Source organism: Mesocricetus auratus, unplaced genomic scaffold (genome assembly GCF_017639785.1).
Source record: "Mesocricetus auratus isolate SY011 unplaced genomic scaffold, BCM_Maur_2.0 Super-Scaffold_100008, whole genome shotgun sequence".
In the NCBI taxonomy this organism is placed as follows: Eukaryota; Metazoa; Chordata; class Mammalia; order Rodentia; family Cricetidae; genus Mesocricetus; species Mesocricetus auratus.
The window spans coordinates 4,560,183-4,585,210 of record NW_024429192.1 but is presented as its reverse complement, the minus strand read 5'-3'; the positions used below and the strand labels follow the sequence as shown (position 1 = coordinate 4,585,210).

Here is a 25,028-nt window from a genome sequence, read left to right as displayed (position 1 = left end):
AAAGGAAACTGATGATTCCCATGAAGGACAGGCAGGAATTTCCACCCTTCTCAGCACCAGCTACTGTAGAATCCACGTGGCTACATCTCAGTATGAAAACACAGCATCATACATCTTTACTTCAAGACTCCTCCCTAAGCAAAAGTGTGCAAAAGTTGATGTCACCATTGGCGTGCCTCATCATGAAGGTTAGCAAGGCCTCTCCGTTGCAGCTGGGACCATGTTTCTTTTGTCAAAATGATATATTTTTATTCACGTATGTGTGTGATTATATGTACATGTGGTTATATGTGTATATGTATGACCATATGCCATGTAGGTGCAAAAGGCACCCACAGAAGCTCGAAGACAGTGTCAGATCCCCAGAGCTGGGGTTACAGGTCGAGGGCCATCCGACTGGGGTTCTGGGAACCAAAATCCTGTCTTCTGGAAAAGCAGGAAGCACCCACCCACCGAGGCGTCCCTCCAGCCCCGGACCGTGTTTCATAGGGGCGTCCGTCTGTGTGCTATGTCACTCTCTCTTATTATACTTCCATCTCTGAGCTGTAAAAGCCTCTTAGATCTTGTTTCTCCTCTTTGGAAGCCATGTTCTTCCTCCCTTTGTCATCCTGCAGCTTCACAAAAGTCAGGTGCGGACTGTGGCTTACACCTGAGTTAAGGTCTGTGGGTAGCACACCCGGGATGTGCTGTGGCTTCCCGTTTGCATCACTGCTGGTGACACCAGCTTCAGTCTCCCAGGAGGCGGTTTCCCTTCCGCGCCTTGCCTCAGAGTCTGGACCATCAGCGGTGACTGTCAAGGCCTGTGACCACAGGCTGGTGGCCCTGAGGCCGATTCCTTCTTTGTTTATTCGTTCTTCTAAACAAAAATCAAGGAGTTTACTGCCCGCCCCCAACTATTTGACTAGCCTGAGACACAGCTCTGCCTGGAAAGGGAGGCTCCATGTTTAGTTATTTTCCTTTAATAGGAGGTTTTCAGATTAAGAAATCTGATTCCTAGCATGCTTGGGGGTAGGGGGAAGCTAAGCTGGCCCAACGTTGCTGTGAACTCAGGAATCTTAACACAGGTAAGCATTTCAGTACATCGGAGACAATCATTCCGTATCCAGCATTGCATGTCCTTGCTTACCTTGGCCAGTAGGGCCTGTGCACATTGACTCCCGTGTTCTCCAAATGTTTTGCCACAGTCTGTTAACTTCTTTGCCTTCCTATGTGACAGGACACCTCGGGCTCATGGTGAACACTCCTAAGGAGCATTGGTAGGGAAGATGTGTAAAGCCAAAAGGGAAATACTGAAGTGTCTCCCTTTGGACTGACCATGAGTTCTAGGTCTCTTTGGGAGACAAAGCCAGAACATATCATTTGGAGAGGAATACATACAGAAATCAATCTCAAGATCCTTCAACCAAAATTTTAAAGTTATATGCTTTTGTTTGAATCCTTTAATTTTTTGTTTAATTCTCTTTGTCTAGTGTAAAAAAAACTTTCCTTTAAAAAAAGATTTTTATTTGCTTCTTAGTTATCCTAATGTATGTGTATCTGTGTGGGATTATGTACAAACATGAGTGCAGTGCCCATGGAGTCCAGAAGAGGGCAGCTGTGAGCTGTAGGACTGGAATCCTGCAGGCTCTGGCAGATGTCAGCTTCCTCACCACTGAGCCATATCCTCAGCCCAGAAAAACCCTGTTTTTCTATAACACAAACATAATTGTCACATGCTTTATCTTTTATGTATGAAAAAAAACCCAAACCTACACGGTTCGAATCTGAAGTGTCCTCCAGGCTCATGGTTTTAATACTTGTTCCACAACTAGCGGTGTCACTTGTGGAGGCAGTGAACCTTGTGAAAGTGGGGCCGAGCTGGCCGAGCACAGTCTTCTCGGCAACTGAGTTCCTCCTCCTGCTTTCTTATGACTCCAGCTCACACTGAACCCCGTGGTTATGACTCAGCACACACTGCAGCCACCGTGGTTATGACTCCAGAACACACTGCACCCCGTGGTTATGACTCAGCACACACTGCAGTCACCATGGTTATGACTCCAGAACACACTGCACCCCGTAGTTATGACTCCAGAACACACTGCACCCCATAGTTATGACTCCAGAACACACTGCACCCCATAGTTATGACTCCAGAACACACTGCAGTCACCATGGTTATGACTCAGCTCACACTGCACCCCGTGGTTATGACTCAGCACACACTGCAGCCACCATGGTTATGACTCAGCACACACTGCAGTCACCATGGCTATGACTCAGAACACACTGCAGTCACCGTGGTTATGACTCAGAACACACTGCAGTCACCGTGGTTGTGACTCTAGAACACACTGCAGTCACCGTGGTTATGACTCAGAACACACTGCAGTCACCGTGGTTATGACTCAGCACACACTGCAGTCACCGTGGTTATGACTCAGAACACACTGCAGTCACCATGGCTATGACTCAGCACACACTGCACCCCGTGGTTATGACTCTAGAACACACTGCAGTCACCATGGTTATGACTCAGAACACACTGCAGCCACCATGGTTATGACTCAGAACACACTGCACCCCGTGGTTATGACTCAGCACACACTGCACCCCGTGGTTATGACTCAGAACACACTGCACCCCGTGGTTATGACTCAGAACACACTGCAGTCACCATGGTTATGACTCAGAACACACTGCAGTCACCATGGTTATGACTCAGAACACACTGCAGCCACCATGGTTATGACTCAGAACACACTGCACCCCGTGGTTATGACTCAGCACACACTGCACCCCGTGGTTATGACTCAGAACACACTGCACCCCGTGGTTATGACTCAGCACACACTGCAGTCACCATGGTTATGACTCAGCACACACTGCAGTCACCGTGGTTATGACTCAGCACACACTGCAGTCACCGTGGTTATGACTCAGCACACACTGCAGTCACCGTGGTTATGACTCAGCTCACACTGCAGTCACCGTGGTTATGACTCAGCACACACTGCAGTCACCGTGGTTATGACTCAGCACACACTGCAGTCACCATGGTTATGACTCAGCACACACTGCAGTCACCGTGGTTATGACTCAGCACACACTGCAGTCACCATGGTTATGACTCAGAACACACTGCAGTCACCGTGGTTATGACTCAGAACACACTGCACCCCGTGGTTGTGACTCAGAACACACTGCACCCCGTGGTTATGACTCAACTCACACTGCAGTCACCGTGGTTGTGACTCAGCACACACTGCACCCCGTGGTTATGACTCAGCACACATTGCACCCCGTGGTTGTGACTCAGCACACACTGCACCCCGTGGTTATGACTCAGCTCACACTGCAGTCACCGTGGTTATGACTCAGCACACACTGCACCCCGTGGTTATGACTCAGCACACACTGCACCCCGTGGTTATGACTCAGCACATACTGCACCCCGTGGTTGTGACTCAGCACACACTGCACCCCGTGGTTATGACTCAGCACACACTGCACCCCGTGGTTATGACTCAGCACACACTGCAGCCACCATGGTTATGACTCAGCACACACTGCACCCTGTGGTTATGACTCAGCACACACTGCAGTCACCGTGGTTATGACTCAGCACACACTGCACCCCGTGGTTATGACTCAGCACACACTGCACCCCGTGGTTGTGACTCAGCACACACTGCAGCCACCATGAACAGACCCCCTCCACCATGCCTACTCCACCTTGGTGAGGCAAAACCACGAGCCAAAAGGACTATTTCTTCCTTGAGTTGTTGCTATCTGTCATGCTGCTTACACTGATACGGAGGTCGTGACTGCAACATCCGCACAGGGGCTCGCTAACGGCGCACTGACCGAGGCAATTTCAGGTTTCTTTGCAGTCAGGTTGTGAGGCATGGATCCCACTGCCGATAGTCCAGCCCAATGCATCAAGGGAGGTCTAGTCCATTTTGAGTATTGCTTCTTTGTGGTCACTACTCGGTGCACTCGTTTAATTTTTCCTTTGAGTTAACGGATTGCAGCCTTTGCATTTGTTTTGCAATTTCGTAAAGCACTGGCATGCTTCCAAATGTACACAATAAAAATGCATACTTGTTATTTTATTTTATGCACATGTTTTGTCTGCATCTGTGTATATGTGCCACATCCCTGCTCAGTATCTGTAGGTGCCAGAACAAAGGGCATTTGATCCCTTGTAACTGGAGTTACGGATGGTTGTGAGCCACTGTGTAGGTGCTGAGTCTCCAGCCTAGGTCTTCTGGAAGAGCAGCCAGTGCTCTTAACTATTGAGCCAGTTCTCCAGCCGCCAAACGCATGTTTTAAAAGCTTTCAAACTTATTTTAACTGTTTTCTCCTAGGAGAACTCAGAGCTGCTGCTGTGTTTTGTGCCTGTCACATCATGTTTAGTATGTTCCATATATAGCCACTTTTCTTAGTAAAAAGGTGGCAGACTGCAATACTACACAAGCTCATCCTTGCTGTTCTTAGTATTTACATGTGAGTACCATGCATGCATGAGGTATGTACATACATGCTCACATGTGTGTGAGTGGTATGTGAGTGGTGTGTGTTTAGGACTGAGGGTAGACTCACTAGCATGTATATACATGCTCACATGTGTGTGAGTGGTGTGTGTGTGTGTAAGACTGAGGGTAGACTCCACTAACATGTACATACATGCTCACATTGTGTGTGAGTGGTGTGTGTGTGTGTGTGTGTGTAGGACTGAGGGTAGACTACACTAGCATGTACATACATGCTTGCATGTGTGTGAGTGGTGTGTGAGCAGTGTGTGTGAGTGGTGTGTTTGTATGTAGGGTAGACTAGACTAGCATGGAGGTGAGATTTGCGTTCAATGAGCTCTCCTAAGGAAAAACCTATGGAGTGAGCAGGTCATCTATCATTGGCAGAAAAGTAAATGCTCCATTAGTACCAAACTAAGAAACGGGCATGGATTTTATATATACATGCCTACAACATGGATGGGTATACCAGATGGCAGAAAGAGACCAGCTTCCAAACTCTGTCTTACAATAGTGGTTTCCACAAACTGTCAAATCAAAACCCACCAATAATTGAAGGGGTTATTGCTCTTCTCTTCTAATTTTTATGAACTTAATCAGATACATATATGGATAAAATACAGTATCAAATGGGACATACCACCTATTAGGTTCTGGAAACAAATGGAATTTATTTCAGTCTGGCAAGATGGCTCAGTGGGCAAAGGTGTTTGTTGACAAGCCTGACAATCTAGGTTCAACCCTTAAGAACTATATGGCAGAAGGAGAGAACCAACTCCTACAAGTTTTCCTCTGACCTCTACAATTGTACCAATCATATCACACACATTAAAGAAGTGAAAAGTTAAAAAAGAACCCATTCAATTGGCTTTTTTATGATGTCAAATCTCACCACATCGACACCTTTAAGCATACAGTTCACTGGAACTGACCCCACTCAAATCATGGTGTCACTTACATGATAATTATCCAGCCTCAGAACCTTGCTCACCATCTCAACTGACCTATAACACACTTCCCCATTCTTCCCTCATCCCAGACCCTGACAAGAACCCTTTGGCTTTGCATATTTTTGAAACAAGGTCTTACTGTATGTCCCAGTTTGGCCTATAACATGCTAAGAGCTCCAGGCTGGCATTGAGTTCAGTCTTCCTGCTGGGACTATAGCCATACACGCACCACACCTGGCCTCACCCACATAAATTTACTGCCATAGCCCCTGCATGTTAGTGAAGTCACGTTATTATTTGGACTTTTGCAGCTGGTTTCCTTCTCTTGGGATAGTGTCCTCAAGGTTTGTCCACATTGTGGCATGTGTCTGAATTTTATCTTTTTGTAACGTAGACTAATATTCCATTGTCTGGTTCTACTCCTTTGTGCTTTTCCTAAGAATGTTTACGGTATTTACAGAAATTACTGAATAATAAACAAGCCCACAAAGGAGATAGATGGGGGGGGGCGTGGAGGCGGGGAGAGTCCTAAGAGACACTAAGTTTTGACAGGGCTCTCACATTCAAGTCCCTGTCTGTAACTAACAAATGGTCAGCACCCCCCAGAGCAGTAAGTTTCTGCAAAGGTGTCTCCTTGATTAGCTCCTTGAAGAAACAGAGGTTCCCCCCAGCATCCCAGAGGCAGAGTTGTGGGCAGCGCCATCTCCACACACAATACCACTCCACCTATATGCCCTTGCTTTTATTTTCACTTACAGGTAATTTGCTTGATGAAGGCTTAACTTGGTCCTCCTGGATACATTTTCAAGCACTTGCGCTCTTCATGGCAGTCAGTCTCTATTCCTGAATGCAGAACCTTGGCGGGATGTCTCACACTTCGCACAGAAGCATTTTCAAAGGTTCCCATGGTGACTGGGCAAGGATGGTTCTCTTGATGTCTGTGTCGCTATAGTGAAGATAGTGAAGGCCAGAGAAGTTGGAAACTGGCCCGGGGGACATGGGGCACAGCCAAACCCAGGTTGGGGCTGCAGAGCTCCCGGGGGGGGGGGGGGGATTCCATCTGTTTGTGAGCTGCCTAACGCCCCACACTCACGCTTCTGCTGTAAGAAGTGCGTTCTCTAAATTCCAGCAGACTGTCAGCTCTCCGAAAGTACTACTTCATGGGAGACGGTGTTCCACGGATAGATATCAGCTGGCTGCTAAACCCAAAAGCCATTTGGAGAAATTGTGTTTTCACTTGTTTGTTTGGTTTTTTTTTTGAGTTGTGTTTATTTGTTATCGTGCTGGAGACAGAGCACACGCATTTCACATGCAGCGGCTGACACTCAGCTCAGCCACTTGCAGCTCTCACCCGTCAGGCTGGGAATAAGGAGCAAACGCTGTCGCGGATGAGAGGGGAGAAGAAACCTCAGCCTGTGTCAGACGTGGACACGTGGCAATGGTGTTCAGAGTCAAGTAGCCATTAGAACTCACCAGGGAGCTGAGGGAGCCCCAGACTACAGGACCTTAGATTCAGTAGGTCTGGAGTGGAAGCCAAGAGTTTTCATTTCTGGCAAATTCTGCATTGTGCCCCTGATGTCACTGATATATGAATCACACCGGAGACACACCTGCCCAGTGTCAGCTTAGTTCGTGTCTCTGGCAAATGGGACTCAGAGACACCTCCTCCCCCCGACACACACCCAGCATACGTGCACACCAGAGTTTACACAAGTTAGAGTACCCAACCATGATTTGCATGGGATGGTTAGTATTGTCAACTTGACAGACACTTGATGACCTATGAAACAAGCCACTGGGCATGCCTGTGAGACGGTTCCTAGATCAGGTTACCTGAGATAGAAAACCCATCCCCTTAGCTTCCCATCTGCTGCTGTGATAAAATGCCCCCAAGAAGAAGCAACTTAGGAGGAAAAGGTTTTTAGCTCACAGCTCCTGGTCACTGTCCACCACAGCAGGGAAATCAAAGCCGTAGGACCTAGAACCACACAAGCAGAGTAGTACATCCATGCCATATTCCCTACGCATGTGTGCACGTGTATACCATCTGTCCATGACTGCTGCTGCCTCTCCACACGCAATATGGCCCATGCCTGCGGCACGCCCACCCTTTCCACCGTGCTCCGGGTCACCTCCTCCCCCCACTTTGTCTCCCGCCCCCTCCTTGTCCCAGTTCACATTCTGGGTGGTTTCCTTCTCTCAGAGTTTACCAGCGTGGTCATCCGGCAATTGTATATCTCCGTTTTTCTTCCCAATTCCATGTGACCTAGCTATTCTTCAGGAAAAACGTTCTTTCTGAATTCTACTCTTAAAGAAAATGTAGCAAGCATCTGCAGAGCCCTTCCTGACAATGCTTTTGACTCAATGTGTGCGGAGGAAAAATATTAAGGAAGATAACCTTGACTTCCATCCATCCATCTATCATCCATCCATTCATCATCCATCCATCTATCCATCCATCATCCATCTATCATCCATCCATCCATCCATCCATCCATCATCTATCCATCCATCCATCTATCATCCATCTATCCATCATCCATCCATCCATCTATCCACCCTTCCATCCATCTATATCCATCATCCATCCATCCATCTATCATCCATCCATCCACCCACCCTCCCACTTACTCTTTCATGCATCCACCCATCCATACATTCCCTCAAGAATAAGCCAGGTACTGATATGACTGGATACTAGAACAGCACACCCACACCACTGCCTCATGTGTTAAAACCTGACACCCACACAGAGACTAGAGTCCCTTATGGCCAATATTAATGGTGAGAGGGTTCCCAGACCCAAAAGAAGTCAATACGAATAGGAGCTATCAAAGGCACCCTCTAGAACCCTTTGAATAGCACAGAATGAGCATTCAGGCTCCTTTGGCCCTAAGGAGAGTGCCCAGACTCTGCTATAATTTGATTATTTCTGATGCTTAAGGAAACCATTCAAACTAGAGATGAGAATGCCAATGCCCATAGTAGCACCACCACCACCACCAGCAGCAGCACAGGTAAAACAAAGCCTTTTAGTGAGGACGCTTCTGCTGTGTGCTCCCCCCGCAGCTCCTAGCTGTTACCTCAGATGCTGCCATGGCTTTCCGCACGACCACACAGGGCCTCCTAACCACTAGCCCGAGGTCTTGCAGATAGTAAGTTGGGATGGGGGAATCCATCATGGATGTCTGACGTGAGTGGCTTCTCGCTATAAAGTACCAGAATGCAGAGACCCACTTCCCCATGGAGTCAGAGGTCCCAGGCTGGGGACAGTGGCAACGACATTCACAGGCACACTTCATCTCGGTCCCTGACTGCTCTGTGTCTGTTATCAGCCACATGGGAGAAGAGAGTCAGGAGGAAAGAGGTGGTATGGCTGACATTTGAGATGACCCGATGAGACCAGAGTGTTATGTCTGCTTGTTTATTTCGTTACTTACAGAAAACGCACTGGGAACAGAGAGCTTCAGCCACAGAACCCTTAAAATTGTGACGACAGACCCCTTACTTGAAGAGACCCACACGCTAGTGGTTTGGCATCACAGTGGGCAGGGAGTTGGGAGGGCTTGATTTAGCTTCCCCATGACTCGGATTTGTCCTGACATTTCTCCTCGAGCTCTATTGAGGGTGACAAGGGTAAATAGTCCCTTGGCCCGAGGATGCTCCCACGGTCATCTCCGCACTTGCCCTGTCTGCTGACCTCGGATGACAGCCAGCCCGGCAGTTAGCATCTGTGGTCCCATCAGCGGGGCTGGAGTAAAAGGTACTTAACGCAGGCAGCTCGTTTTGCAAGGTTGGAAAGAATCGATAGGAGATGTGTTTAATGCGGTATCACTATCAGGCCTCATCGTGCTTTTAAAACTGAAATACCCACGGCGGTATAATCTTAGTCTCACTGGAAAGAGAATGGGTTGAGCGTGGTCCCTGATAGACATCGCAACCCATGTGGATGACAGTAAAGCTGCATGGAGCCCTCTAGAATTACACTGCCACTATTATTTCTCCCCACTTCCTTCTTGAGACACCGTCTCCCAAAGCAGCTCAGGTTTGGTTTGAATGGTGAACTTACTCTGTAGGTCAGGCTGGCCTTGAATTTACGGCAATCCCCCTGCTCCCACCTCCCTTACACATATGTATATGTACCGTCAAACTTGGCTGCTTTTCTTCCTCTAATCTTTCTCTTTTTTGTCTTCTCTTATTCTCCACACCCCTCCCTCCAACATAATCTCCCTTCCCTCCTTCTCTTTGTCACCCGATCCCATGGAAGACAGCTTAAGGGAACCAGCTGACCCCTGCAACTTCCTTTGAACAGTAGTCAGCTACACAATTAAAGTTTGGAAGTACATCACGAAACAGAGCTGACTGGAAGCCATCAGACCCACAGTTAACACAAGCTTCCATGAAAGTATTTTGAGAAAGGAACCTGTTTGGGCAGAGCAAAATTAAAACCAGTATTCCCTTCTGGTGTTAAGCAGGGACAAGGTGAAATTCTTGAGTGAGTTTCATACAACAGGTGATGGGGAAAATATAAACAGTAGGTGAAGACTGTCTGTGGGCGGTGGAGGCACCGCTCAACTTCCCAGTGTCCATTGGGAAAACTGGTCCACGTTGAAGCCAAGTGTCAGAAAGGACAGAACCAGTGATGTCAAGCTCTAGTTGTCCACTCTGGGCCAGCCTTTGACCATGTGTGCAGAAGCGTGTCTCTCTGCTAGAACTTACCAGAGCTTTGGACACTGGGGATTAAAATTTTGACCCGCCTGGTACATTTACTCCAGGTGACCCTTCTGATGAGGACGGTTGCTGGTCTTAACTCAAATGACTAATCTGAGAGTTAAAGAGCTCTATTCATTTCCTGGTGGGGTTTTTTGTTTGTTTGTTTGTTTGTTTGGGTTTTTTTTTTTTGTAAGAAATGGGCACACAGCTCCTGGCTGTAGAAACTCCAAATCAAGGTCCCGGTGGGTTCACTTCTGAGAGCTGCTGTCTTTCTTTCTTGATGGGGGAATGTCCTTCTGTATGTATATTTCTCTTATTGATTGATGAATAAATCATGGATTGGCCAGTAGCCAGGCAGGAAGTGTAGGCGGGGCAACCAGACGAATAGAAAGCCAGGGAGAGAGGACACAGAGAGGAGCTGCCAGAGCGGACACCACGTAGCTGCTGAGGGAGAAGACTCTCTGGTAAGATGACACCATATGGAAATACTTAGCTCAATAGACGTGAGTTAATCGTTAAGAGAGAGCTAGCCAGTAAGAGGCCCAAACCATTGGCCAAGCAGGTTCTAATTAATATCAGCCTCTGTGTGTTTATTCGGGATCAAATGGCTGCAGGCTGTGGTGGGACAGAAACCTCTGCCTACACTTTCTAGCTTCTTGGAGCCTAGGAATCGTTCAACCGATAAATGGCCTTCTCTCTGTGCCTGGCCATGACTGTCATCCTTCTGTGTCTATCTGGATGTCCATTTTCCCCCACTCTTAAGGACAGCGGTCAAAGCGGATGAGGATCCACCCTCATGGACTCGTCTTTGCTCATTTGCGGGGATTCTGTTGCCAAATAAAGTCACACTCACCAGCCCTGGAAGTTCCCTCCCTCCATGTATATAGTCCAGGATCCCAACCTGGAAATGGTGCCACCCACAGTGGGCGGGTCTTCCGACCTTAATTAACTCAATCAAGATAAGCCCCACAGGTGTGCCCGGAGGCCTCTGAGAGTCTGTCCCATCGTTTAGACTAACCATCATAATCCTGTAAATACCAGAAAAAACAAGTCTTTCCAAAGGCACGGATTCAAAATGGAGGCTGGAGTGAGGCTGGGGAAGACTCTGCCCCTTCCTGGGAGGGGAACCTTCCTAGTGAGAGTAAAACGATACTGTGTAGCATGTAAGTGGCCAAAAGCTTCATTGCCACACTACACAGACTAGACATAAAAGTGAGTCTTGTACAGTGTGTGTGAGGAACATCACCTGTGTTGTCCTTGGCCTCCATTTCCAAATATACACACACGCACACACACACACACACAAACACCAAAAGTAAAGGAATAAGGAGTCAGACATGGTTTATATCTGTAACCCCAGCACTTGGGGAGACGGCTGCCGGTTCTAAACCAGTATCATGTCTGTTGTGAATCCAGCCTGGACTACAGTTTGACTTTATCTCATAAAAACAAAAAAGAGCAGCACACACACAAAGTTTCTAGCAGGCTCGTAAAAGAATGTCTTTACCCTGAAAGAGACAAAAACTCTGCGTAAAGGAAGATTAGAAACAACGGAATTGCTACCAAACCCCGAGGAAGAAATATACAGGAAGGGAACTGTGTGTCTTTAAGAGTAGAGACTTCCCCCATTTTGGGTTTCATAGTGAAGACCTACTGTCCAGAATAAAGGGAAAAGATGTCAATATTCCATTCATTGTAGCAAGACAACTTAATATCCTTTGAAATATGTAGGTAACCTTGGTCCCCTTGTAGCCTTTGGTGAACATTCTAGTAAAGTGAATATGTGAGGTTGTCTTTAGGCTCTCATTATGGCCACAGCAGAAAACATTAAGTCTCTGTGAACTTATTTCCTATAATCTAATATATGCAACATAGTCAGATAAAAACATTTGGGAAACTCCCGTGTTGTCATACTGGATCCAGGTAAGTCTGAAGACTATGCAGGCACCTGGCTGGGAGCTTCTCACTGCCTGGTTTCCTGTCTCCTGAGCGACATCCGAACCGCTTTTCCTCCTTCTCTGCTCTGGCCTCACTCCCATCCAGCCATGTGGTTCTTCAGTCCAGGAAATCCCGAGTCAGCGCCGTCCCCTGAGGGGTTCCCAGTCCCCCAGTCTCCCTTGGGCTTCTCTCCATTAATCACTGGTTCCTCACCAAGGCCCTACTTGCCACCCACAGATTTCAGCCGATGTGCTCCATCCAAGATTGTTCAATTGGTGCCTGGAAAGGGGGCCACCAAGCAGGGTGACAGAGCCCTGAAGTGAGCTGCTTTGTGCCCTCACGCCCTTCCGCTATGGTTCTCTGTCCGGCTACAAGCTCAGAAAAGTTGGAACGAGGCAACCGCAAGCTGGACCCCCGCCCCCCGAAACTACAAACCAGACCCCCAACGTGCCTTCCTTATGTATTTATCACAGTGGCATCAGCGACAAAAGGCCGCTGGAAATCACATTTCTAATCTTCAAGATGTTCTCCTAGGAACACAGGAGTTGCGTGCTTGACTTTGTCATGCCAACGGAGCACTGGAGAAATGATGGCAAAGATAACATCATTTGACGCTGTCCCAAGTCAGTTTCTTCCATAAGCTTCCCACACATCTTTAACAGTTTAAGACAGCGCTTTTATTCTGGTTGAGTGAATATTTCTACTCTTTCCTTACACTTCCTGGGGAAGAGCTGACCCCCTACACTCACAAACTATTCTGACACTAAGTGAGGGGAGAAACTGTCATACTGAGTGTGTGTGTGTGTGTGTGTGTGTGTGTGTGTGTGTGTCAGGCTGAGGGATCAAACCAACCATGGTGCCAACATATTAGCCCAGTCTGTGAGTGATGGCTGTGCTCCTGAACACTAGCTCTAATCTGGGCTTCTAGGATACCCACTCGAGTTTGACAGCTGCTAAAGATATAGGAGGCCCGGCAACCTTCTCTCACAATCACTCACTTATTATAAACATGGCAAGAGCACAGACAAAAAGCCAGCTGAAAGATACAAACAAGACTGCACACAGCTACTGTGGCAAATACCTTTGCTCACACACATACGTACACACATACACACACATATACACACATGCACACACACATACACATACACACATGCACACATGTGCACACGCATGCACACATAACATGCACACACACATACACACATGCATACACACGCACACACATACACATACACACATGTGCACACATACATTATACATGCACACATGCACACATGAGCACACACACATGCACACACACATACACACACATGCACACACACATACACACACATGCATACATGCACACTCATACCCATATACACACACATGCATACACACATATTCACACACGCATGCACACACATACACGCACATGCACACATGCACACACACACACACAAAAGTGAGAACACATGTGTTAGCTTCCTGTTATTATTGTCCCAAGCTACCCAGATCCACAGAGACATGTTATCTCACCGTTCTTCAGGTCTGAGGTCTGACAATGCCCCTGTAGGTGGAGTACAGGGGTCAGCGTGGCTGTGTTCCTTGTGGCACGCTCTGGAGAAGAATCCCACTTGCTTGTCTCTTGCTGTCTGCTAGAGTCTGCCCAGGACCCTGCCTCCATCCTGGAATCTAGGGAGAGATTCCAGCCTGTTTCCTGTCTCTTCCCTGACCTCTCCAGCTTCACTTTCACTTTTAGAATCCCCTGTGCTTAAATTGGACACATCAGGGTGATCTCCACCTGAGGTATAGAGCTCCTGATGGGAGAATCCCCCAGAGGCTCTTAGAATCCGGTTAGCAGGCTTGTCTGCAGGGGTTCAGGACGGGAGGAAGTGCATCTGTGGGAGCAAGCAGGGTTTAAGACTTTTCAGCCTCGGCCACCTCCACTCCCATCTCTCTGCCGTGCACCAGGGTTTGAAGGCGTGAGCTCTCGGCTTCCTACCCCTGCCACCACGCAGCCCGCCATGGACTCTCATCCTTCTGGAACCGAGCCCAAGTAAACTCTTCTCCATAAGTTGGCAGACTCATGGTGTCTTATGACAACAATGTACAGGTACCTGACACACGAAGCCCAGCTAATGTGTAGCCTTCAGTCCATCTGCAGACTTCATTCTCCTCTGTCATCTCCAGTAACATGCTCCCATATGATCCCACAGAAGGGACTGACCCACAGAATACTCTGAGTCAAGTTATCAGAACCACATTGTGTTATCTGAAGCTAGTCAACATCTAGTCTTATAAACATGAGCTTCTTAACAACATAACAACAAAATTTTCAGCCAGAGCCCTCCTGCACCCTCCCTCCCCCCTTTCTTCAGATCAATGCATCTCTCAACCCTGATCTGAGAAGTTTCTATTTGTGAGGGACGGTGACCTACCCAGATACGCACAGCTGCTCAGAGAACGAGACTGCAGATCGTACAGCAGCCGAGAGAACATATACATTGCCTTCTTCCCCAAAGCTCAGAGATCACTGGGGAGAGGGGGGAGAGACAATCGTAAGAGCTGGAGGTGGAGGGCCACTCTAAGGACAGTGTCTTCTGGACACAGCAGAGTAGCTGTACCTGCAGACTCATGGTGGTCGTGACAGCGTGCACAAGAACTCTGGAAGCTCAAGCCAGACAGACTCCCAGCTCCAGGACGGAAGCTGGGCATAAAATTGACCAGTAGCCCTGCTGGTTTGGGCGATTGCTAGTTGCTGTAAGAAGGATAGACTGTCTCCTCGAGGAGGAAGACAAATCCCTGATAACCCGATCATATTCCAGTGGAAGGCCACCTCGCCGACGGTATTTGGGCAGCACCACTGGTGTTGATGGGGTGAAAAGGGACAACAGCTGAATGTGCAGGGGGTAGCAGGTGGGAGTGGGTGTAGGAAATCTGTGGTGGGTGAGTACGATAAACAAACACAATTCTCAAAGAACTAATAAATAAATGAGTGAAAAGCAAAATCAGAATTGTTGGCGAACGAAGCACAAAAAGCATAGTCCATATTGAAAAGACAAGACTCGCTAGAACAAAGAATAGGGAGCATTAAGGACCAAATAAAGTAAAATGAGTCCGAATGGCTGAGTATGATGATATAAGTGATAATAACCCACACCACGCATGAACTGCCACGTGAGCTACGCTATGGCGGTTAACGTTCATCGTCGGCGTCACAGACGCCAGTGCTGCTGAGGAGGCGGGCTTTTGACAGGCCTTTAGAGGGTGGCTTTAATTGAGTTAACTGAGGTGAAAGTACTTGCTCACTGTGGGCGGTTCCATCCCTTAGGCAGGGGATCCTGGACTGCATAAAAGAGAGGAAACCAACTGGGGACTGGACAGATGCATCTATGTCTGCTCCTGATCACGAGTGCAACCTCGACAGCAGCTTCAAGCACCTGCCACCTGGATTTCCCTCCACAAAGCACCGTACCCTCAAACTACTGTGAGTCAAAAGAATCCCTTTCTCTCTTAAGTTGCCTTTGCCAGAGTGCCTTATCCCAGCAACAGGAAAAGAAACTCAGCTATTCCAACATTTGGCAAGTCAGTTCGATCTAGTGTTATCACGAAGTCCTAACACATGAAATTGGCACGCATGTGCTATTAAATAGCTAGGCAAGTGCATCGTAGCTTATATCGGGAAGAAATGTAACAGATTTAATCAAAGAAAACTGGTGTGGCTGAATTCCTGTCAGACAATGGAGAATCTGACATGCTTTCTTCCCATGAAGACTTTTAATAATATTTTGACAGTAAGTAAACTCCAGAAAAGGAACATAAAAGCCTTTATATTCCAGAAACACTCCTCAAAATACAGTAGCTACAAGTGGCTGAAGGCACAGGCAGCAGGAACACGGAGACATCAGAGACATCTGTCTCTGCATTTGCACCTTTTATGGTTGAAGTGTGCAAATATGTAACCAGGTGGCGGGGGTGGGGGGACTCAGGGAAAGAACTTACAAATGACAGTAAGAATTAGTAGGCTTACAGAAAGCATGCAGAATGGAATGTAAGAAAATACACCTCTTATCAAGACTGGGTCCCATATTGGTAAACATGAATTATACAGTCATCTATGTCTCCCATTGGTCAGTAAACGGAAACATAGACAGGCTTTAATTCTTACGGGGTCTGTGTTGTGGCGGAACTGTACACTGTGCGAAAATGTATTTCTGTGATTGGTGTACTAAAAACCTGAGCAGCCAATAGCTAGGAAGAGGTGAGGCGGGACTTCCAGGGACAGAGAGGACTCTGGGAAGAGGAGGGGCAGAGTCTCCAGCCAGATGGAGTAGAAGCAGGAGTCGCAAAGATGAAAGAGGGGTAACGCCATTCAACAGAATGTAGATGAATATAAATGGGTTAATTTATTTGATAAGAGCTATTCGAGACAAGCCTACGCTAAAGGCCAAAAGCCCTCAAAAGGATTAAGAAGTCTCTGTGTTATTATCTGGGCTGGTAGCAGAAAAGAAAGGCCATCTACAGGTCTGAAAAATGATTACATTGAAAATCAGGGAAGCCATTAAATGTCACTTAGAAACGGGTGACAGAAATGCATGATATGTAGACACATCTGGGATGCCAACTAAGTTTCACACCAACGCAGATTTCTGGCTAATAGGTCTTTTATTAGGGCACAAGAATATCCTAAGAAAAAGTTAAAATGAAAATGATTTTGAAAAAAATCAGCAAACAATGAAATCAGAAAATGCATAGATAACAGAAATTAACAAATTTAAGAACTGATTCTTTCTATAAAAATGGTTCTAATCAAAGATTAAGTAGAAATAATGATATAAATGGCAGAAATGCAAATTCAGTAAAAATTGACGCAGACCAGCCAAAGATATAACTGTAGATAGTGCAAAACCTCAATCTATGGATTTTGAAAACAAACAGATTGTTACTGAGAATACAGACGATGATGAAAAAAATACAAAACCAAGAAACAGCTAGAGAAGGAAACTTTACAGATGTCTGTATTTCCCACCAAGAAAGATGCAAGACTTTTCAGTTCCTTGGACTAACTGACACATGAAAATTTCCAGAAAAATAAAAGTCTCATTCCCCCTAGAAAATATATTTTAAACTTCTAAATAAAATATTAGCATTTTAAGCTGGAAATGACTCCAAAACTACTATCTTTTATTTAAACTTTTACTGTAAGAATGAAAGAATGAAGTACTCTAAAAATGTGACAATAATTCACATTTGCTAATAGGTTAAAAGAACAGAGGCTCAGAGATATTAACTCATTGACGGAAGGTCATTTAGTTATGCTTAACATTTAATCCTGACTTTCTCAGTCTTCTAATATACTTGGAATAGACATCAGTTGATGGTAAAGAACACCGTTGCCCATTTTCAAACAACTCTCTTTACTCTAGCAAACACATATTCACAGTCCTCTTCGAACAAGACATCGCTCTTTTGAACGCGATGACTTTAGACACAACTCCTTTCCTCTGCTTCCCTGCTGTATGTCTCACATTTTCTCAGCAGAATACATTTAATATCTCAAAAGACACCCACTTAGATATACAAGTGCCCAGCAGAAAGGCTGTATAATTCTCTTTTCAATTTAGTCAAAGGGATCTATGAAATTTTCGGGGAGGTCCAAAGAAAAAAATGCACTATATGCAAAATAAGGGCCAGAATTTGGAGCCACGGTGGAGAATCAGATATGAACAAATGTCAGATGTGATCATCCCCATTCCATTTTTCGCCAAAACGTTGTACACTGGAAGGGTTACCATTTTTACCATTTTTAAGAGGTCTCAGAGACATTAAGCAGATGCCCCTGGGAAGAACAAAATTCACACAAGAGGTCACATCTTCTTGGCTTCCTATCATGTGCTAAAGCACAGGTTGGCCTCTTGGACACTTCTTTAAGATATTGTCAAATAAACAAAGGCAAAGCCTGTGTTGTGGCACAGTCACGTGACTTCGGGGAATCTCCTGACCTTACAGTAGCTTGGCTTCTTCATCAGTAAACGGGGATAACCATACTTTCCCGACATAGGCTGCAGAGTTGTTATGAAGATTAAGTACAGGGAAAGCACTTGCAGGCATAATTCATCATCATTATTATTATTAATACATGACCATGTCTATTATGAATCTATTACAGCTCAGGCAGTTCTGGGGGTGGTAAGTGCTGATGGGACCTAGGTGGGTGATGAAGAAGACACACATCTTACTAAGAAGCAATTAAAGCGCACCCTTGTTGCTGGAGAGCCAGTGTCCACGGGTAATTAGCAATCACTGGTGCACACCCAACAGTGGTTTGCCGGCCGTTATATATCAGCTCTGTGTGGCCATCCCATCAAGCGAATCTACACAAGGCAGAGTTCCCGGCGAGCAGACATGTTTGCTTTCCCAGGAAATCCCCTCTTACTTATGGCTGCATTTTAATCTTAATCATTAAAAAAAATTGAGAGAATTCCAAAGTCCATTCTTTGACCACTGCCCTCACCAGAGCCTCGCTGGAGACCACAGGACTATAAAGGGACGGTATTTCATCTTCTTTGATTCTACACACCACACACTCCCAACCAGAGGCCACTTCCTTTTCTGACTCCCCTGATGTTTGCTACCTAAGGGAGGCTCTCCATTTACAACATATGAATGAAATATTGGGTTACTCTCAGATACGTGTCAGTGGTATTCACCTAGAGGCCATATGAGCTCAGTGAGACTCGGTCCCTCATCAGTAGCCTGGGTGTCACAAAACTTGCAATCGTGAAATGGGATCTCTACTGTATACGATACACTACAGACATGAGAGGGGGCATTCTTTATTGGTTTATTTTCTCAACAGAATACATTCAACATCAGAAAAGACATCCAGCCCATCTAATGCAAGTGCCTAGCAGAATGGCCGGATCATTAAGAGTTATTCTCACACTCTTGTTTGCTTTTTACTGTGGATTGCTCTCACCTATTTAGACAGCACTCTGTTCTCCAGGGGGCAGGGCATCAGGATTAATTATCTATTTCATTTCTATGGCTGCCACAGAGAGTAGTTAAAGCTCCGAGCTTTGTGTGAGATCCTTCATCTTCAGTCGTTACAATCTTACAGTCGCTCCAGAGTGATGGCTACAGAGCCTGTAAGTGTGAGATCACTCCAGGCTGTTCCTCCAACCCCTCAAAGGAGCTGGTCCTCGGGGATGGATGGGATTTCACTGCATTTCCCCATTTCATTTGTGTAATGAAATCGTCATTTGGCCTCCATTCTGCACTTTGTCCTTTTGGTTTTAAGGTGGACTGTTCAGTAGCCCCCCCTCCTCCTTTTCTAGAAAACCTAGAGACTTTAAGTAAACGCTCATGGTGTCTCACACTTTGATCTCCCCACACCTGTCAGTAAGCCTTACTGCAGTACATATACTCCACGTGTCTCTATGCATGTGGGGATAGATTGTGCACATCGCTAATGTACGTGCTTAGTCAAACTCACATCGCAACCTGAAAATATATCTCTTAGTCATGTCATCACATTATCCTTGTGCAGTCAGATTGGAACCCGCAGAGCAGCATACAACCAAACCTGTCTTCCCTGGAATCCTCCGGGAGATTTGTTAAACTGGAGGCTACTTGGTTAATTACTTCACTCATTACTGTAATCAGTACCTGAAAGAAACAACTGAGAAGGGGTGTGTGCATGTATGCGTGTGCATGCACGCGTGCATGTGTGTGCGTGCGTGTATGTGTGCATGCATATGCACACACACGTGTGTGTGTGTGTGTGTGTGTGTGTGTGTGTGTGTGTGTGTGTGTGTGTGGTACAGTCCACCACGGAGGACAAGACCGAGTGGTGGGCCGCTGCATGGCAGAAGGAGAGGAAGGCGTGGCTGGACTGCTCAGATCTCAGGGGGCCGGGGGTAGGGTAAGGGCTGCAGGAAGGGCTCCACCACAAATGCAAAGACCCTTTCTCCGGGTTTCCATTTCCTCCACTGAGCCCCACCTCCCAAAGCTTCTACAATCTCCAGGGACAGCACCACCAGCTGGGGACCAGGTGAGTGACATTTCACATTCAGACTTAATAATGACCAGACGTCACTGCAGAGCTACTGAATCAGACCCTGGGAGGAGTTCAAAACTATGCAATCGTATAAGGGCTATCATGTTTGGAAACAAAAGTCAAACAAAAGACACTGCCTTATAGGACTGCTTCAGCTGAATGGCAGAAGTGTGTCTATACATGGACTATTTAGGAGAAAGTGAATGTTAAACCGAGAGGTCCCCCGAAAGGGGCCCCGACCTGTGATTCCAGCTATTGCTCCCCTCCTCCCCTAGCTACAAGTGGGAGATGGTGGACTGTATAAGAAGCACAAGTTTAAAAGTGGGATTCCATAATGGAGCCCGACAAGGTCATCATCTATGACAGGGCAAGACTTGTGGTGATGCAGCTCTTTAGGGGCTACCCACACTCCTGTGAGAAACGCTTCACCCATGCTCTGTAAGAAAATCTAACAAACTTATTGGTCTCACCAAGTTGGACTTTGGTGAAACAGTACTTCAATCTGTCACTGTTGCCCATCTAGAGTGAACAGACGTTCCTTCTAGAGTCCCAGAAAAGTTAACACAACAAACGCAATGACAGAAAAATGCACATGCAAAGACTGCACACGTTTAATGAACTCTCATTCTCCATGTCATCACCCTTTGAAAGGAGACTCTAGTAACGCACAGGGAAGTAGGGAGCTGCCCGGGCTTTTTACCAGCATGAAGTGAAAGCCAGTGCTTCCGTGAGACAGAAACAAGGCAGGAAACACAAATCCTCCCAGCCGCTTGCCATCCTCTCTTACATCTTAAGTCTACGGTGGAAAGTCATCTGAGTAGACACATGCACCAGGGCTTACTGAAGTTTCCTGCTCCACACTGCAAATCGTAACGGTGATCTCACGCACAAGGGCCGTCCGCCTGAATGACTGCATTCACCTTACTGACCCCTCCCTTCTTTTTCACACCAGTGACGTGAGCTGCCAGGTGATCTCAGGGGAGTAACTGCAACCTTGCAGTGCCTCTCAATCTCAGTGCAGTCCAGGAAGGACCTGGGTCACGTGTGCTAATCTCAGGTTAGGTGACAGTCTCAGATTTGATTAAGTAACAGTCGCACACAGAAGTGCGGGCCACTGTGTTCTAGACATCGAGACATACTTCCTGCAGAGAAAGGGTCCCCTCTGAGTCACTCACAGGTAGAGGCCTTGTTGCCCGTCTCCAAAGGTGGCTATCCTCAGTCAGTAAAACAGGCCAAGACCCACGAAAAAGAAAGACGTTTCTGAGTTGAAGCGTCACTTCCGCACCTGCGGACAGGAGTGGCTATTAACAGCCCTCTGTCTCCGTGACTCTCAACACGGGTCACGGGATAATTGGGATAAAAATGAAAGCACTAGAACAGGCCAGGGAAGAACGCACATGTTAGTGCTGTTTTCTTGGAAATCACAGCCAGGCCAAAAAAAAAATATATATATATATATATACCGCCATCCCAACCCACGCTTTCACATACTGCTAAATATATACGTGTGCAGGATTACCGCCAGGTTGATTAGGTCAGTGTCTCTGAGTCACATTCAAAATGGTGCTGTCCCCGCCCCCCACAAACTGGTTTCAGTACATATCCCCAATTCATGGGATTCATTTCCAAAGAACACTTGGAACTGAGTGTGAGGATTCTCTGCAAACCTACCTGGCTTCTAAAAAATCCGCGTCTGTTTACCCCCCCTCCCCGCCCCCTCCCCACTCCCTGCCAAAGCTGAAGTGTTACTCGGTACGCGACAGTGCTGACCTGTGACACACACACAGGTCAGATGCAATGCCCTGGCATGTCTGTCAGCAGATGGCAGGCAGACAGATGGCAGGAGAAGACCGCCCTCACACGCGTGGCTTACAGAACACATGTGCAAGGTTTCAGAAGACACGCTGTTGATCTATAGGCAAACTCCCTCCGGGATTAAAGGTGAACAAGAAGGAGAGCTGCCCGGTACGACACAGAGCACCCACCCGTGGTAATTAACACAGCGATTAGCGAAAGGCACAGAACACACACAAGGCATCGTGACAAGTAAAAGCTTCAGCCGGCTGGCTGTGTTCATTGAGTCCCAGTTGGGAGTAAATAAACTTAACAGTAGCAATCAATTGTAATCAAAGGTAGTAATTCATATAAATAGGTACAACTGCGTCTTAAAAACAGTAGCTGGACAGCCGAGCTGCACAAGAATTTTTCACTCCTCCCTTATAGTTACATCAGTACAAGTACAGAAGCACAGATGAAAATGAAGCCATTAAGAGCTGTGGTTCTCAACCATCCCAGTGCTACGACCCCTTAATGTAGCTTCTCATGCTGTGGTGACCTCCCACCGTAAAATTATTTCCATTGCTACTTCATAACTGTAATTTTGCCACTGTTGTGAATCATTATGTAAATATCTGTTTTCTGGTGGTCTTAGGTGGCCCTTGGGGAAGAGTCATTCGACCCCTAGAGGTAAACCCACAGGTTGAGAACCACTGCGTTAGAGTGTCGTGAGCAAGCATAGGAAAATGCCATCTCCAGGCTGGTGAAGTGACTGTCAGCTGATGGTGTGTGTCGCCACGCTGAGTTTGACCTCTGAGACCCACACATTGGAATGGAGAGACCAACTCTTACCAGTTTTCCTCGGACCTCCACATGCTTGCATAAGCCCCACCTCAACAAAGTGAATAAATAAATACAACTTTAGAAAGAAAAATCAGAATTTCTAAGTTAGAGCTTTCCATAGATAAGACAAGACCCAGAAATCCACAAAATAATTGAGCAATCTGACTGTGTCAAAGTACATCTTCACAGTTGCTCACAACTCTCTTCCTGGATACACGAAGAAACTCCCAAGGCAAACAACAAAGAGAATGGTATGTGTACAACTTTTAATGTGCAGGGATAACATAATGGGTCCTTAAAAGTCATTATTGTAAAAACCTCAATGAAGCAGTCAGATAACAGCAGATATTTAAACATTTTTTAAAACCATGTTCTGGACTAAGGGTGAGTCATGGGTGAGTGCCTGTGACACAGACCTAAGAACCTGGGTTTAGATCTCTAGAAAACCCAGACTCAGTGCATTTGTAGTGCAAACACTTGGGGACAGAGACAGGCACGTGCGGGGTGCACTGGCCAGCCAATCCTAAATCCTCAAGTAAAGACACAGAAGGATAACTCACGGTCAAAGTCTTGAGGCAGAAACATGTTACCACCATGAAGCCACAGTCTGAAGTCACTGAATTCTACAGCAATTCTTGCTGTTGGGGTGATAGTAGTGATACTCTTTTTTTTTTTTTTTTCGAGACAGGGTTTCTCTGTGTTGTTTTGGAGCCTGTCTTGGAACTTGCTCGGTAAACCAGGCTGGTCTCAAACTCACAGAGATATGCCTGCCTCTGCCTCCCAAGTGCTGGAATTAAAGGTGTGTGCCACCAACGCCTGGCATGTAGTGATACTCTTACAACTAGCTAATCAGCAGTAGCCCTGCCTTTCAGGAAACCAGCCAATCAGCAGCAGCCCAGGCCTCTGAAAACCAGCCAATCAGCAACAACCCAAGCTTCTCAAACTAATCAACCCATGAGAGGCCGGCAAACTGCCATCGCTAAACTCCACACTCAACCAATCCCTGGACATTTTTCTCACACTCAATGTTCACAAAACCGTACATAAAATCAGCGCAAACAGCAAGCAAACTTGTGAAGGGCAATGACATCACAGAACAGAGGAATTGGGAGAATCCAAATACTACTCAGGAGTGAAACCAAGAAAGCAGCTTCTTGTACCCCTGAAAGGCTTCAGGCCAAGCCGGGAGGCTCCACAGAGGCCGGAGGCTCACACAGCCCTTCCAGCCGCCTAGACGCACAGAGCAACAGGGATGTTCTCTGCAAAATCCCAAACACACGGCGCATGTTTGCTCCTCACCCATTCTCAAGCAAACCTGGTAATAAGAAAGCGAACACTTTGCTTCGTTTGAGCTCAGCTCTGTCCTCTGTGACACACTATGAAGCCAGAAAAGAGTTCACTTACAGTTCAGTGTCCAGCAGGAATGTCACACTCGCCGGATCACTCTTACAGCTTAGGGATGTGTGATCTTGGAATTCCAGTGCCAAACTGCACATTGTCTTTTCCAACTGGAGAAGTCTGTGAAGGGGGAGACAGCAGAGCAAGTGAAAACATGCTGCTTGGAGGCCAGGCCAGGCTCTGGCCGAGGATTCAACAACCACTTACATGATCCAGAGTCTTTTTTTTTTTTTTTTTTTTTTTTTTTTACGAAACAGGGTTTCTCTGTATTGTTTTGGAGGCTGTCCGTCCAGCCTGGCCTCGAACTCACAGAGATCCGCCTGCCTCTGCCTCTCGAGTGCTGGGATTAAAGGCGTGTGCCACCACCGCCCGGCATGATCCAGAGTCTTAAACAGAAAATGGCGCCCTTAATACTGACCCGATACTCAGACTGCACTGTGCTGAGCAATAGAGTCAGGTCCAGAGCTCCAGGTGCGCATCAATGCTAAAGGAACGTACAAGGTGTTTTAAAATTATTATGTCGCTTAGTATAACTTTAATCCAGACCCTCCTTAGACCTTTTCTTCTTAACACGGGTTATGTTGGTTATGGAAGAAAATGACACCATAGACACAGTTTCTCCCGCAGTTCGTTCACCGATGGTTTCACTAAAAAAACAAAACAAAAACAAAAACAAACAAACAAAAAAACTAACATGATTTGAAGGCTCCAGCAACTGCACTGAAATCCAAACTTCCTCCAGCGTATGGAGTTGCTGTTTTTAGGACCGAACTTTCAAATACATTTGTGTTTCTTTTCCTATTTAAAAAAAAAAAAAACTCATCCAAATAATCCCATCCGTTGTCCGCTGAG

General features: G+C 46.5%; 1 long non-coding RNA gene across 1 annotated transcript; it reads right to left on the bottom strand.

Moving 5' to 3' along the window:
- Window positions 1-6,332: 6,332 nt before the first annotated feature.
- On the bottom strand, window positions 6,333-24,952 carry LOC121141880. Its single transcript, XR_005878806.1, has 3 exons — window positions 24,595-24,952; window positions 24,183-24,296; window positions 6,333-6,410 (listed from the first exon to the last, which is right to left on the bottom strand). It is a non-coding gene; the product is annotated as an uncharacterized LOC121141880 (long non-coding RNA).
- Window positions 24,953-25,028: the final 76 nt, after the last annotated feature.